This window comes from Mercurialis annua, linkage group LG5 (genome assembly GCF_937616625.2).
Source record: "Mercurialis annua linkage group LG5, ddMerAnnu1.2, whole genome shotgun sequence".
Classification (NCBI taxonomy): Eukaryota; Viridiplantae; Streptophyta; class Magnoliopsida; order Malpighiales; family Euphorbiaceae; genus Mercurialis; species Mercurialis annua.
This window is the reverse complement of record NC_065574.1, coordinates 29,797,537-29,802,325: the sequence shown is the minus strand read 5'-3', so window position 1 is coordinate 29,802,325 and position 4,789 is coordinate 29,797,537. Positions and strand designations below refer to the sequence as shown.

Below are 4,789 nucleotides of genomic sequence, written 5' to 3'. Positions count from 1 at the left end.
AATCACTAAAAAAGTGAAATGTTTGGATTTGTTTCCTAACATTTTATACGTTTGGATTAAATAGCTAAAATGGTGAAACGTTTGGTTTTGTTTCGTAACCTTTGTAAACGTTTGAATTCAATCTCTATAAAGGGGAAACATTTGGTTTTGTTTCGTATCGTTTTAAACGTTTGGCTTCAATCACAAAAAGGGCCTAACGTTTTAAATGTTTGGATTGGTTTTGTAATGTTTTAAACGTTTAGCTTAAATCGCTTAAAATGTGAAATGTTTGGATTGGTTTCGTAACATTTTAAACGTTTGTCTTAAATCGCTAAAAAGGTGAAACGTTTGGATTTATTTCGTAAGATTTTAAACGTATGGATTTGGTTCGTAACATTTGTAAACGTTTGTCTTAAATCACTAAAAAGGTGGATCGTTTGGTTTTGTTTCGAAACGTTTTAAAAGTTTGGATTTGTTTCGTAACGTTTGTATACGTTTGGCTTCATTAGCTAAGAAGATGAAACATTTAGATTTGTTTCGCAATGTTTAAGACATTTGGTTTTGTTTCGTAACGTTTGTCAACGTTTCGCTTAAATTGCTAAAAAGACGAATAGTTTGGTTTTGTTTCGTAACGTTTGGCTTAAATCGCAAAATATGTGAGATTTAAATTTGTTTCCTAACTTTTGTACACGTTTGGCTTAAATCGCTAAAAAGGTGAAGCGTTTAGATTTGTTTCGTAACGTTTGTAATGTTTGGATTGGTTTCGTAATGTTTTAAACATTTGTCTTAAATCGCTAAAAATGTTAAACATTTGGATTTGTTTCTTAATGTTTTAAACGTTTGGATTTGTTTGGTAACGTTTGTAAATGTTTGGCTTAAATCGCTAAAAAGTGAAACGTTTGGATTTGTTTCGTAACGTTTGTAAACGTTTGGCTTAAATCGCTAAAAAGGTGAAACGTTTAGATTTGTTTCGTAACATTTCAAATGTTTGACTTAAGTCACTAAAAAGGTGAAACGTTTGGATTTGTTTCGTAACGTTTTAAACGTTTGTATTCAATCGCTAAAAGGTGATACGTTTGGATTTCTTTCGTAATGTTTTAAACGTTTGGATTAAATCGCTAAACACTACTAGAAAAACTGGTTATAGTGACGGAAATTTGTGATGGAAAAAATCCGTCACAAATTTGTGACGGATTAGTGAATGTTTTGTGACAGATTTTAAATTTGTAATAGATTTTTGACGGAAACTGCCGTCACAATATTTGTGATGACAATTTTTGTCACAAATCCGTCACAAAATATTTGTGACGGAAAATCCGTCACAAAACCATCACATGTTATGACGGGTTTGTGACAGTTTTGCCGTCACAAATATCCAAATAGTTATTGTCTGGCATAATTCCGTCACAATAGCTCATTATTTCCTTCACAATTTAAGTAAGAAATAATTATTATTATTTTGGCAAGTTGCCCCTTTTCTTAAGTGAGAAATTATTTGCAATAGAGTTAGGGTTTGTGTTGCTGCAGTTTCCTCTCTTTTCACAATTTTAAAATTAGGGTTTTTGGCAAAATAATAAATCTCCTCCTTGCTTATCACTGATTCCGTTCCTCCGCTACAAATGTTGTTGCCTCTGACTTCGTTCCTCCGCTGCTGCTCTTTCCGCCTTCTCCGCCGCTGACTCCGTTTAAATAATCATAGGAAGAATACATTGTTTCGTCTTCTCCGCCGCTGACTTTGTTCGTCCGCCACTACTGTTGCCGCCACCTCTGTTGCTTATCAAGTCGCCTCTTTAACTTCCTCTCTTCGTCCTCATCTCTTTCATACCTTTAATTGATTCAGAAACTTTTTTTAAATTTTTTCAAACAATTCATGTATAGTTATGTGTCATTCCAGTTTTAAATTTTAAGGTTGGATTCTTCGTCTCAGAGAATGAACGAGCAAAAGTTGAAAGGGAAACCTCAAACCCTGTGTTCTGTACCTTGTTAAAGAGAAAAACCAGCTCTGCACTATGAGAACTCGAGAAATTGTAGGTTTTAAACCATGTTTTTCTTTAATTTTATATTAACTGCTTGCTAAATTTGTTCCATAGGCAACAACTGTGTTACTTTTTAATCATGAAACAGCAAAGTTGAGAGAGAGAGCTTGGGGTTTATTTTCTAAAGGAGGCAAAATGGAGGCCTGAAAGGGGAAATTAGGCTAGATCAAGCCCTAATAAGTTCCAGATGTTGGTGGAGGATATTAGGGAGGCTGTACTTGTAAGTGTTCTTATTTTTATTCTTTGTCATCTGAAATGAATTTTACTTTTGATATTTATGTTTATGCGAATTGTTCTTCTTTATGAAGTTTTGATGCTTTAGTTTTTGATTCAAATGCTTTAGTTTTGATTTAGAAGCTTCATTTTTGATTTAAATGCTTGAGTTTTTTTATTCTAATGCTTGAGTTTTTGGTTCACATGATTTAGTTTATTGGGTTATTGTTCCAAAGGCTGACTGTCATTAGCTAATTAATTGTGAATTAGGCATTAATTTTTTCAGTTGGCATATATTATGAAGTTTCTGCTGGTTTGGTACTATACTTTTAGACTGTCAATGCAGTTTAACATGTTCATATTAGGAAAAAGATCAATTTAACTTTTTTTGATTTTGCATATCAGTGAGATTTTGGATTAATCATAAGCACCTATCTATGATTCTTCAAGCCATCTTATTTGCCTTATTTAATTTTGAATGTGTTTGCTATTTGACAATATCTTTGATTTTAGAACTTGCTTGTTAAATGCACAATTTTCTGGGCAAAAATGTTGATTTCATTCATCTATGAAACTGTGGCCTCATATTTGAATTTTCTCAATCTTTATGAACTGTAACTAGAATTTGTAAGTTACATGTTAAATTCATCTTAGCATATTGGGTACATTATATGATATGGCTATAACATGAATATTAGTTTGCAAATAAGTCCTACTGATTTCCACTTAGTTAATTAGAATTGGGTACATTAAGTTGAGTAATTTTAGAAAACTGAGAGAGTCTATTTTGATGCGAACGGTTGATTTTTTTTCCAGCTTTTAAGCTGGCTTTGGTCTCTCATTGTTGTTATCTTGTTCTGTAATTGATTTGAGCTGCTAATATAATTGGTGTGTTTGTTTATAATTTATGTTTGATGCTTTACTTACATATCTTCATGTAATGAGGCCAAATAGATATACTGTACTTATATATATCTCTTGCAATTGTTCAAATAATCACTATTGTGTTTGAATTGAGTAATGAAGGAAGCAATAAATTTATTTTTCCATTTGTCGTTTGATGATCATTAATTGTTGTGAAATGTGCTACATAGCTACCTCATATTAAGGAATATAATCGCTAATCTTCTATCTTTGACGTAAAATATTTTTTTCTTGTCACAATCATGTCGAATCACATTTTATATCATCAAAAAAGATTTTGTTAATATGCATACATTTGTGGTGCCATTAGGAACATCTTGTGTGATTTCTATATGGCATCAAATGTATGATTAGCCGTTACTCCTAATTTTTATCAATTAAACTCCTTATGAAGATAGTATTTGTATACATTTGTCAAATGTTTTTCAAGTTTAACATCTCTATATTTTCTTGAATTTTATGTTTGGCAGGCAAGTGATGTCCTTGCTATGGAGTTTCTACAGAAGGATGTCCGCCTTGCTGCTAGTAGAGAGTTAGAACGTGAGTAAATTCTTACCTTCTAGTGCTCTGTTTTTTTTTTCAATTGTCTGCCTATTGTTCTTATGAGATACTTGTTGGAACAGACTGCGAGCAGTTCCATTGTTTGAAACTTTGAAAGATATGCGAAGGACTAGTTCAGTGATAAAAAAAATTGTTATCAATTCATTGCTATCAGCTAGAATCATCAAGGGGAAATTCATTTTTCCCATTGTGTTCCCAAATGAATGTACAGCATCAAGATTGTCGTTGTGGTGCATCATCAAGATTGTCGTTGTGGTACATCATCAATGGCTCATATGTGTTAGTAGTTATTCTTTTTATCTTTGTACGATGTTCCACTGTATAAGTATTTTTGTTTATCTTTGTATAGTTTAATTAATGCTTCCGATGTCTTTATGTATATATAAACAATAATGTTTATTATTAATATATTTTACAAATTGATGGGTAGCGTTTTTTTTTTGCAAGTTTTTCTTTTAATAATGAAATTTTAAATATTCATTATATTTGTTAAGATCCTTTAATAAATCAAATATATAAATAATAATTTAAATTGTATATAATTAAATTAGTGGTAAATCGGTGATGGAAACAATCACTATTTTGTAACTAATTTTGTGACGGATTTATCCGTCACTAATTACAATTCGTCACAAATCTGTCACTAATATGTGACGGATTTGTGACGGCTTTATCCGTCACTAATTCCAATCCGTCGTAAATCCGTCACAAATTAGTGACGGATTTGTGAAGAAAATTCCGTCATTAATTTTGTGACGGATTCTTCTGTGTTGATCAAGGGCTTTTGTGACGGAATTGTTCGTGACAATTCCGTCATTAATTTGTGACGGATTTAATTTCCGTCACAAATTACTTGTGACGCCCAAAATGGCAACGGACAAAACTCCGTCACAAATCCGTCACAAATGGCAGTTTGTGACGGATTTGTGAGGGATTTTTCCGTCACAAATAGCCTGTTTTTTTGTAGTGAAATTTGTGAAACGTTTGGGTTTGTTTCGTAACGTTTTTAAACGTTTGGATTCAATCTCTAAAAAGGGGAAACGTTTTGTTTTGTTTCATCGCTAAAAGGGCCTAAC

General features: G+C 32.1%; 1 long non-coding RNA gene across 2 annotated transcripts; it reads left to right on the top strand.

Moving 5' to 3' along the window:
* Positions 1-1,454: 1,454 nt before the first annotated feature.
* LOC126680159 (uncharacterized) lies at positions 1,455-4,142 on the top strand. 2 transcript variants are annotated; one of them, XR_007641068.2, is made up of 4 exons: positions 1,455-2,006; positions 2,104-2,235; positions 3,623-3,692; positions 3,776-4,142. It is a non-coding gene; the product is annotated as an uncharacterized LOC126680159 (long non-coding RNA). The 2 variants fall into 2 exon arrangements; XR_007641067.2 differs by having other exon boundaries at positions 1,458-2,235.
* The last annotated feature ends 647 nt before the right edge of the window (positions 4,143-4,789 follow it).